Source organism: Pagrus major, chromosome 6 (genome assembly GCF_040436345.1).
Source record: "Pagrus major chromosome 6, Pma_NU_1.0".
In the NCBI taxonomy this organism is placed as follows: domain Eukaryota; kingdom Metazoa; phylum Chordata; class Actinopteri; order Spariformes; family Sparidae; genus Pagrus; species Pagrus major.
This window is the reverse complement of record NC_133220.1, coordinates 28,177,862-28,188,431: the sequence shown is the minus strand read 5'-3', so window position 1 is coordinate 28,188,431 and position 10,570 is coordinate 28,177,862.

The window sequence follows — 10,570 nt, the reverse complement described above, 5'->3', positions numbered from 1 at the left end:
TGCAAATTTGCTGGTGCATATGAAATTTTGCTAATAAGGAAATAAGATGAATAACATACATAAATAAAAATACATTTTAATTCTAATTTAAACCAAAAAATCTGAACAAAGGCACAGTCCCTAAAAAAACGAGTTGTCGTTTCATCTGTGTGGTGACAAAAGAGGCAAAGTGGGTCAACATTTAGCATATATTTTACATTAACAGGAAATAGCTTTGTTATATTTTCCGGGACACGTCTTTTTGCAAGAGAAATGGACCAGCATTACCCAGCAGTTATCTGCCTTCTTCTTGCATCATTAGATTAGCTCTAGATGATTTGATCAAGATACAGCTTGTAATCACATTATGCCTGTGGTTTTAATGACTGTATAGGGTATTGTTCCATGGGGTAATTTGTTTTCTCAAAAGCAACCTTATCTCAACTCTCCAGCTGTGGCGCTGCAGGAGCATTGTGGATTAACGACACAATGAGACTGAAAAAATTCGGTCACTGTCCAAATATTTGTGTAGCTTACCAAGTCACAACAGCAGTGAAGCAGTAACTGGAGAATTGGGTAAGTTTAATTATTGCAAAAAGCCTCCTGCACACATGCAGTGGTGAGATGTAACTAGGTACTTTTATCCAAATACTTTACTTTCTACTTCTACTTAACATTTCAGAAGCATATATGTAATTTTTACAGTACTACATTTATTTTACATATGTGAATACAAATGTTGAAAGTTTAGCCTACTTGTTAAAATGATGTTATATAATAACTACACAAGAGTATATTGTGGACGTGAGGTAAACCCTGGTGTGTTTAGGTGATTCACTCAGTGTCTGGAGCAGTTGATATATTATTTTTTAGCATTATTACAAATGTATCTAGAAGAGATCAGAGTGTATTCAACAGCAGTTTAATAACATATGGGGCAGAGTATAACTATTTATAAAGATGGGAATATCCATCATAAAAATAGTTCATCACATTGATGCAAAAATCTTGTAAATCCAGTATTGACAAAACATACTGTACTGAGGTATAAAATAGTGAAAATAATATTTACTGGGGCAAATATTCTGCATTATAAGGCCTTTTACTTTTGATACTTTAAGCAAATTCTTCGTATAATAGTTCTGTAATTTTTTGATGCAGGACTTTTACTTTCATTGGTAGTCATATAAAATATTCTTCCAAAAGCAAGAAAACCATTAAAAAACCATAACACTATCTGGTGTCACATGTGGAAAATAGCACACAGGATGTTCTCGTGCTTGTGTTGTTAGAGAGCCGCAGTGATGCAAGTTTCCTGTCTGTTTCACTAGATTCAGTTTCCTTTTTGTTCAGGATTGAAGGTCGCATATTACATAAATGCATCTTTATCACTTAAAATAAGTGTGAAGTTGGCACAGTAAAGGCCATATGAAAAGTATTTACTGTTAAAGGTTTAAGCAGTTTAAAGTTAAATTATAATGTGAAAGCAAAATAACTATTAAATGGACTTTTTAAAGTGTGGTGCCAACTTTCACAATGTATTTAGGTTTTTCTCATGCTACCATCTCACCACTAGAGTTCAGTGTTGTTCCAGTAAAGATATTCACCCTGTGTGTGTGTGTGTGTGTGTGTGTGTTGCTGGCGTTGGTGTGTATGCATGATGTTAAGTGGAATTCAATCAGATGAAAACAAAGTAAAACAAACCAAATAACAGACTCTAGGATTAGAGGCTCAATAAAGTACGTAAGTGTAATGAGATTTCTTGGAATTGTCATATTCTGGGGCAGTGATTGTACTGAATGCTGATGAGCATATTTGGCCGCACTGTCCTGGTGGCACACTTAGCCACTGACCCATAATAATCAAACAACAGCGTGATGATGACTGGGGGCTCTCAGCCATCTGTACTGTACATGTGATCAACTTCGACTACTATCATCTATCCCTTGATATGTTTTTAAGCAGAACTCTCTCTCTCACACACACACACACACACACACACACACACACACACACACACACACAAAGTGGTAAAGGAGGATGGTTGGGAGTCTGCTCATCTGCCCCCAGATAAAGAGATATTTGTTCATGTGGTTACATAATGACCACAGAGCTGTGAGCCAACACAGAGGTGAGGACAAGCAAATACCACACAGGCCTCCTCCAGTTGCTGCCTTTCCCACAGTTTTGAATAGACAGTTATATTCAAGATCTTATCTTCACTGTCAGTCACATGGAGAAAAAAAAAACACCAATAACATTTTTTCAATATGTGTTACTTTGTGTTTTTGTGTTACATAAATGTCCGAGTGGACGCCACGCATGCGACAGTTAATCTGCAGTGCCTTAATGATCTGAAAAAGATGAAACAGACTAATAATGTGCATTGTTTTCACTCTGTATTTTTCTTTAGAAATGTTTTAGTTGTGCGTGTTTTTTGCAAATAAGGGAAACCTCAATGATTCTCGAGGCTTAAATAATGGTTTGAATTGAACTGAACAAGAAAATACACCATGTGCAATCAGTGCTTCAGTGCCAGATAATGTAAAAATAGTCTGAGGCAATGCTCCGACAAATATCTATTATCTTTTTATACAAAAGGAAAACCCACGCAAATAAAACATGAATGCTGATCCGATTCTTTGATGACTCAATAATGTTTCCCCTCCAGTATGTCTGTTCCTGTGTTTACCTGTTGAGGACATCGTGTCTGTCTGCAACCTTCAGTTATGTAAACGCACAAATGAATCAGTGTACACCTAATACATGGACCCGCAGGCCATAGAAACAGACCCAGGACTACACTATTTACATTCTGAATTTGCATAGAGTAAGTATGAGGACATGTTGTGCCTCAGGCTCGGCTGCTTTAAGACAAAACTTTAGTCTGAACTCATGAGTCAGCACAATGTCCTTCAAATTAAATATAATAAAGTTTCCCCTTAAGCCAACTCTAAGGATTCTATTTAAATCATGCTAGAAATATTCTCAATATGATCACAATCATACTAATGAGATGAATGAACTTTTCTTTTGCTAAAGAGAATTATGACAAGGTGATTATTCAGTAAAGTTAATGCGGCACAATGTCAGTATAGAACTCAACATGTCAAATTAAATTAAAGGGTAACTCCACCGCTTATACACATTAAAGTGTGTTTACTGGTCTTGGGTAGTACTACTGCATAGGTGAAAAAAGTAGTATAAAGCCTTTTGTGTCTCCAGATGAAGCTGCACGTAATCTGATAAATTTCCTCCAGTGATGTCACTCAGTCGCTAAGTTGCATTCTGGGTAATGTAGGCACCAGGTTATGAAAAGAAGTCCACTCTTCTAGCATTGCACTCCTATAACACTGTTGGACTCATTATGGACAGTTTAAAAACAAATGATCAAAATTGACACAGCAGTACCAGAGATATCATATTTTATTATTCCACAAAATCTTCTTCCTTTTCAAAACCCGGCGCCTACATTACCCACAATGCCACTTAGCAACTGCTGACATCACAGAAGGGAATTTATCAGATTATATGCAGCTTCCTCTGGAGCCACAAATGGTGGTATACCACTTTTTTTTTTTTTAAAAATCACTGTCCAGCAGTTCAAAACCAGAGACATGCATCTTACGATCATATAAATCAAAGGAAAGCAGCAAATTCTTAAATTTAAGAATCTGAGTCACCACATTTGGCATTTTTCCTTTAAAAATAAAATATTTGGATTTTTTTTTCTGTTGAATTTGGCTTATTGTTATTTGCTCGCTAATATTTGGCATTAGCTTTATATTTCTTTAGAGAAGGCAGAATGTTTTGTTTAAGACCAGGCTGCAAAGTAATTTGTTTGTATTGTAATGTAATGAACTGTTTGACTGCTGCAACTGCATTTTCGGTGTCTTGTCAACCCAGGAGGTTTGGGCACTTTATGTGCATGACACGAAAGAAAAAAAACAAAACAAAATCAAATCTTTAGTTTCTTGGCCAAAAGATGTTAAAGTTTTATAAAGAAAAGCAAAACAGTGGTTGAGATATTTGAACTACTCATCTTACTAAGACCTTTAGACAAAGGGATACTAAAACATGATTAAGAAACTAGAAATATGATTGAAACAAACTGAATGAATGAATGACACTCCCCTTTGATACCACTACTTTCTTTTCATTGTGGCTGACACGCAGCAGAGTGTTTAAAAGGCTACTGAGTCAAAAACTTCTTTCTCAATGAAAGCAAAGGCACGGCCTTCTTAAATCACACGCTACATTTGCATAAAAGATTTAAGAAGCAGGACTCATTTGATGTGTTAATTAACTTGTGCCACTTCTCTCCACAAACTGTCATGAAATACATCACATATCATTTCATCCAATCATATGTGTTCTGACCTCATTTTTAGAAACAAAATTGACCTCCGTCTACACACGACCAGACACATATGACTCCACGCAGTGATGTTGTGACATGCAGTCAGCCTGAGGTGTGAGAAGCTGATGTCGGTGATGATGGTGCACAGCTAGTCGGCGAATGTGCGTCTTTTCCGGATGAGTCAGACTTTTACTCTCTTATTTTTAGAGATGAGTGAATGTAAACAGTGAAGTGCTCCTGCGGGTGTGGAGGCATGAGAGAGTTTTAGTCAGCCAGTGGGCAGGTGTATCAGCAGAATATGGATCAGATTATCAGGAACAAAATCACACATCTGTGTTCTGCACCCTTTGTTTTCTTCTCGTCTAATAAATGGCCTATCAGTGGACACCAATCTACTAACATAACACTTAACATATGTATGCACAGCTTGTGTACATTTTTAGAAGTGTGTGGAGTAAAACTCTGAGATAATCATGCCACAGTCCTGCCCATCAGCATTCCCCAGGTTACATCAGTCCTGAGCCGTTCAGCAGCTGGGATGAGCATTAACACACATCTAGGCTAAAACACACATACACACAATGCTATTTATGTGTATGACCCGCTTAGGTAAACCCAACGATGACGATAGAGGCATGTCCACAAGTAGTAGGGGACGGGGACAGTTGGTAGGATGGACAGAGCTATGGTTAATCCTTGGCTCGACTATTTGGATTTCATAATAAATTTCTCACCATGTCTGGCACCTGTCTATCACTGACACCATGCCAGACTGTGGACAGCAGATGATCTGCTTGGAAGACACGCAGCCAAACTGTTTCACAATGGCTTTATGTTTTCACTGTATTCATCTGTTTTTCAACCCTGAACCCAAACTGTTGTAATCCCAACTAATCCAATCGAGGCCGGGCAGTGTAATGTAACACCCATGGACCGATTCAAGAGGTCAGAAAGCCTTTCTTCATTTGAACTCCATGGCTGAGCTTGAATAAAGTGTGTTCAGTGTTAATCTGTGCCTCTAATGGTTCATTAAAGTAATTAAGAGGTCAGTGTAAATTATTTTGACAGACTGGGCTGGCATGCCGTGGGTACGACAGAGGCCTCAGGCCAGCTCCAGCCCTGACGCATGGTCAACAGCGTCACTGCCACCCTTATGTAACACTCTAATTACATCTTGGCTCCATTTTGCTTTCCCTCTCTTGCCCTTGACGTCCATTTTTCTGCCTTTCTGTGACTGGACAAGCAGACAAAGCCTCTGTACACTGTGTCATCATTTGCTGTTCTTATTAACAGTCAATTTGATGATATTTACTGGATGAAGGTCCAGTTAGGATTAACATGGTTTAACTGCAGAGGCTGCAGCATCGGAGAGGGCAGGGATCAAGTGTAGGGATTTTATGAACTGGGTGATTTAGTTTGGAATTGGATAATGGCATGATTTTATCTTCTGGTGAAAAAATAAACATTGGTTTCTGTTACATCATGTTGCAGTATTTGTTTCATAAATCATTCCTGGTAGCATTGTAAATCGCCTATGATTCAGTTTTTTTAAAGTGCATTTTAAAAAAATCTTTATGTAATACACTTTTTATTTATTAAAGCTAAACTGGTGCTTCAGCTTGAAAGTTAATTCTCATCCTTTGAAACTGAAGAGGACCCTTTTTTTCTCCGTTTCTCCAGTCCACTGATCCACTATCCAGCTTAAAAAGATTTAATAAAAGAAAAAACATAACTTAAACATAACATAAGGTCCACTTACTATTTTTTTTACTCAGCTCTAAACCACCAGTTAAATTGTTTTGAGTCACACAAGCGGCATGTCTATAAGGATGACAGTGTCAGTTGGTCCGTCTTTCATTTGGACCAGACTGAAACATTTTAAGTTACATTTTGAAAAACATGAAGTGTGAGTGATTTCAGCAGGAGCAGGATCAACCTTTATTATAAAATTGACATAACAAAGTTAAATAAACAGTGACACTTTCAAATTGTTGAATTTAACTCCACTGGGGTTGAATGAACACTGCAGATTTATCTGTTTACTTTAAGATGAATAGTAATAACTTATATGAACCTTTCATCTGACGCCATCACCAGGGTCACAATCAGTTGAGTACTTTATGAGCTAACACCTGCACAACTAATCACAGTCCCATTAGCCTCAGTGGTAGATTGTCTTTCATGCTAACTAGCAAATGCTAGCATGTTAAGATGGTAAACTAGGGTGGCAAAGGAGTTGCTAAACATCAGCATGTTAGCAGTGTCACTGTGAGTATGTTAGCAAAGACATTTGCATTTAGCTCAAGGCACTGCTGTGTCTAAGTAGAGCATCACAGATTAGCATGACTGTAGCCTCATATCCTTGTTTCATAATTGTAACTCATGTCTGTGTGAGTTGTGACATGTTGGCCTGATTAGAAGACCCTTGGTGGCAGTTTAATCAGGGCAGCAAATGAGAGCTGAACTTAAAAATAGATATTTTGTACAAAATTAGTATGTTAAATGTCTTTGTTAAACACTTTTCATCGTACTGTATGTGTATGGGAGAGGATGGAAAACTTGTTTTCCTACATTAGGGGGGCTCAGAGCTTCGGGTGTGTCTTACGGCTGAAGATGAAGTAATAAACATTTTTTACAATTTAATTTGAATTCTTTATTTGTATATGATAGGTCCAACTTCTAACAAGGCAGCATTGAGGCAAAACCTCCAGCATGAAATCATATGTACACTACAAATTTTGATTGAAAAGCACAGGTGAGGGGATCGATGCAAGAACATCACTAAGTCACTGAACATCACTTAGAGTCCAGTTGAATTAACGAGTAAGAAACAGAAAGAGTTTGGCACAGTTGTGTGACATCAAGGGGTCTTTTCCTGTTGATCAGTGCCTAAAAAGCCACATTAAATCCCCTTTGATTCAATGCTGAAAGACAGAAAGTAACCAAACCAGCAGTATTTACATATTCCACTCAAACACACCACAGTGGAGGGTTGTGGGTGGATCTGTCTCCTCATCACACCATCCTCACACTAAAGCACAGCTGCTGATAATCTCCCACAAACTGACCTACAAACCAACTTTGCCCGAGCAGGTGCACACATACACACCTCCCTGGTGGCTGAACTCTAATCAAATCATATCCAGATTTTTAAGCAGGTCAGGAGATTAATCCCCTCAGGCATCACCATCTTAATCACATGAGAATTCTTTTTTTCTTTCCTTTTTTTCTTTTGTAATCTTTATGAGCTCGAGCTGCATTCTCTACATTCAGTCTGTCATCTCCCCCTCATTACATTATCGACCGCTTTATGTAACTGCCTTTGTAGAGCTTGTCACTACTGTAAGCTCAATTTAGCACCTGTCAGACTATGCATGGCCGTAATTATGATTCATGCAGTTGTCTGTTTATGTTGGCAAGTTTCCTCCTTATAACTAAATATACACACAATGTACAACATCGTCTCTTTGCCTACAGTACGCTGCTCATTTTGGCATTCATACATAATTCTCTTTTTTAATTCCAAGTGTAAAAACTGGAGGCACGTGTGTCTTGATTGGAGGAGGCCAAATTTAATCCCTGCAGTCAATATTTAAAGGTAGACTTTCAGCAGAAATAAGACACCCAGAAAAAGACATCCAGTGAAGTGCTTTTGTTTTGCCTGATTGGTGCTGTCTTCTATAAATAGGGAAAACTGAATAGCACCATACCTTGGCCACAACAGTGCTGACTGGTTTCAATCCCCACTCTGTCCTCAAGCCTGAGGCAGCAGCATCCACTGCATGCTTGTACGCTGGCAAATTGTGTGACGGGACAATGGAGCATTTCTCAGACGGCAGTGAGAGGATGCAGTGAGACACAGTGCTGGGGATCACATGTAGGAGGCATAGGGCAGTTACATGCACACCATGTAGGTTGGTTATTTCGCTTCTTAATCCAATACATCTATAAAAAAAAAATAGGGCAGACCTGTGTGATATTATTAGGCCGTGCTGTGTGTGTGAGCATATGAAAAACAAAGAGGATGTGGGCGAGTTTATGCAAGAGGAATTAGGCTTAAATTATGTAGCATCTATCAGGAATCATGCAAACATTCACAGTGTGAGAAAATGAAAAATAGATTTACACAGGGTATGATACACAAACAACTGACGCAAACAAAACGCAAACACCCAGAAATAAAAACAGAAAGCTCATCACTGTTTGTTGTTGTGTGTTTGAGAGGCTGTTAAGGGAAAGTCCTATAAACATGAAATATCCAAGAGGAAAGTGGAGCTGTGGTAGTGAAACACAAATTAGGTTCTCCACATGCAGAGACAGTCAACTTCCTGTCAACAGTGTAATAAGTGCAAGTGCTTCACAGTTATTAGATAATCCTGAGTTTGTTGATAATAAGTGAACCGCTGAGAGACGAGGAAATGAGTCGGTCGTGAACAAACAAGGAAAACTCATTTTGTGTCTCGCATGACCTTGAACCTGACGTTGGAGGACTTTTGCAATGCAAATTAATGGAATTTTTGTTTTTGGAGGTGACAAATACATCAGTCATAATGTGCTGTGGATGAAAGTGTGCACCAGTATTTCCATATGTACGTAGGTGTGAGTGATGTACAGTGAGTGACTGCTGCGGTGGAGCAGATATGATGAATGAGCAGAGTAGTGACAGACTGTATTAATATTTTGATGTACAGGGATGTGACTCTCGTCGACCAAAAAGCTATGACACTATTTCATTCCCAGTAAAAGGCTGCTGTTGCCATAGTGATATTAACCGCTGTTATGCAACTGCTCCACTTGCAGTGGCAACCTTCACAAAGCAACGGGCAACGAGGACGCACATGCACACACGTGTCACACAGTGGTATGCGAGCACTATGGTAAAGAATAACTGAATCTACAGTGTGCATGTGGTTTAATATACATGTACATGCACACAAGATGATGACAGAATGGGATCATTCAGATGGTTAAAAGTAGCCCACTGACCCTGAGGCTGTTACGTAACATTGGCTGCCAAAGCAACCCCCTCCTGCTCTTCCCAGCAGAGTGGCGCTGGATGAGCTTATCATCTTCGTCTCACCTCCTCTCATCTATCAGTTTTTCCATCAATCACACGCATGTCCTGCTTCAGGACTGACTGGGGCTCTGCAGCTGGTCACTGGCAGTTTATTAAACACGGCAAATGTGGTCTGAAAGAGGCGTGTAAATGCAGTATGTGCTCAAAAAAGTCACTTAACCCTGCCCTGACCCATCCTCTTAAAGATTAAAGTGTGTGGGTTAGCCTAAAGGGTTTGACCCTTGATCTTACCGTCCTAAACCACTGCAGGATTACAGTATGAGCAAGCTGAGAATGACATACATTATATAAAGAGCATATGTTTTCACAGTCAACCAATGAGGTCAGTGAGAAAACAGGAGCCTACATGTTACAGTTAAGCATCAGGACCAGTCAACAGGACAGAAGTATTTTATCTCAATTATTTTAAATAATAAAACCAAATAAAAACTTTTTTTCATAATTTATGGGAAAGATATCTGCAAAGATCATCATACATACCATATTCAGTATACATACAGTATACTAAAATCTTCCAATGTTCTGATTACCCATATTCAACAGGTTGTTTCTGGGCCTTAACACTGATTTGATAAAAATATGGACCAAGTTTTCGGGGCTAAAAAAGTGAAGCCAACATAGAAGTGCCTTAAACCTGCTACTATCGTGAAAAGTCTGACTGTATGTAAGATTATGAGAAAATTACCCTTCTTGTCATTTGAATTATTACCTCAGTCAACAGTTTCCAAATGAGTTTATGGTCTCATTTGTTATTTTCAAGTCTTCTCCAATACAGAATGATGTTCATTTCATACATTATGGTCCCATTAAGAGTAAAATAGATGATAAAGCAGAGTATGCTTTACTGTGTGGCTATGTTGAGATTAACAAGTCGCCACCAGGGCACGTCATCAGCTTTCAATCAGATCCAATCAGGATATCCTACCCAGCTCCAATGTCTCGTCTAAAAATGGTCACTTCTGGCTCCGAAGAACAAGGATGGTGACGGCCGTAATGCCAAAGTAGTCTGCAAACCATTGGGTGACGTCATGCTGGGTTTACACCTGTGTTCTTATGGCAGTTTTTATTTAGTTTTTATGGCATAGCCCCCCCCCCCCCACCCACCAGTTCCCAAACCACTGCTTCATGGGCAGTATGAGTCTGTATATGTCAGA